The sequence below is a fragment of the Opisthorchis viverrini genome, assembly GCF_000715545.1.
Source record: "Opisthorchis viverrini unplaced genomic scaffold opera_v5_541, whole genome shotgun sequence".
Classification (NCBI taxonomy): Eukaryota; Metazoa; Platyhelminthes; class Trematoda; order Opisthorchiida; family Opisthorchiidae; genus Opisthorchis; species Opisthorchis viverrini.
This window is the reverse complement of record NW_008752195.1, coordinates 166952-168165: the sequence shown is the minus strand read 5'-3', so window position 1 is coordinate 168165 and position 1214 is coordinate 166952. Positions and strand designations below refer to the sequence as shown.

General features: G+C 43.7%; 2 protein-coding genes across 2 annotated transcripts in view; one reads left to right on the top strand and one right to left on the bottom strand.

Moving 5' to 3' along the window:
* T265_11614 (hypothetical protein) overlaps positions 1-1214 on the top strand; it is a gene marked incomplete at both ends in the record, with an annotated part of 47573 nt that overhangs the window by 20390 nt on the left and 25969 nt on the right. The gene's annotated exons all lie outside the window — the stretch shown is intronic.
* T265_11615 (hypothetical protein) overlaps positions 1-1214 on the bottom strand; it is a gene marked incomplete at both ends in the record, with an annotated part of 27944 nt that overhangs the window by 929 nt on the left and 25801 nt on the right. The gene's annotated exons all lie outside the window — the stretch shown is intronic.

Genomic DNA, 1214 nt, shown 5'->3' with positions numbered 1-1214 from the left:
TGTGCACCTTTGGTGGTTGTTTTGACGTGAAGGCTAGCTTGGGAGGCTCAGACCGAGAACTAAGCTGAGTAAAATACCGTTACTACATTATTAGCAAAAGGAGCTTTCCAGTGAATGAGAACTTCCGATGAAATCGGTTCACCTTGCCTGAATAACTGGATGCCCAACATACTCAGATGTTTTAAACGTGAGAATTTCTGTTTAAGATATTCTTTCACCATCTGTGCAGCGCGAGGCGTCAATCATTCTGCGTTTCGCAAGTCTGAAAGAGGACTGGGAAATGCCTTGCCTACCGAAGCTTCGCTACCTGCAAGAGGGTTTTGGAAAATAGTGTCAATAGCTGCAGCTATATCACCTTTTGTAAACGAAGAGGTATCAAACGCTCTGAAACTCCAAAATAGCAAAAAACCGCTAACATTCCTCCAACTTGACAGCTTGGTCTCGTTATGTAAATTATAATTTTTTGCTCACACAAAAAAAATTTTACTGTTCGCCAAATTTATTCCCAATGTCCAACGCAAGAATCAGCTGCGCTTATTGTTGTCGGGTAACTTAGTCAAATGTGGTCATCTTGGTCAGATTTATTAAGATCATCTGGCCCTCGTACATAAGGATTCCCCGGTTCCATCATAACACTGATCATGAAAGCTCCGTGCTTCACGTAAACTAGAGTTTGAGGCACGGTCCTGGCCTGGTTGTGAACACCTATCAGTCCGACATGTTCCAAGGCAACTATTAAAGTTGAGCGATGTGAGTCAAAGTGGTTCCTCCGTTCAGCATATGTTCTTAGTAAACGTGAGGATCCGATCAGTGCCAGGTATGTGTAAGACGCATTTTGATTGGGTTACCTATGTGATAGGATGGGGTTCATCCTTGGAATTCAATCCACCATGCGCTTCGTGCTGATTGGGGACAACTCACGCTTTATCACACAATATCATCGCGTGGAGCAAACCATATTAGCGCCCCGATTTACCGTGAGTGGAAGTGTCATCGAATTTTGTATTGTTCCCCTATTGGTTAGTCCTTTCTTTGTGGTGACGGAAGTCTTGAATAGCTTCTGTGGTGAGACGCTCGATGTGAATAACTAGGGATACAGCAAAACTCCAGCTCGGGAGTCCGTCATTGAGTTACTTGCCATTTTGAACATACGTTAAGAAGATTCCTTAATAAGAACTGGTCAAACGTCTGCAAGTGGGTTGGTGACCGAGCTG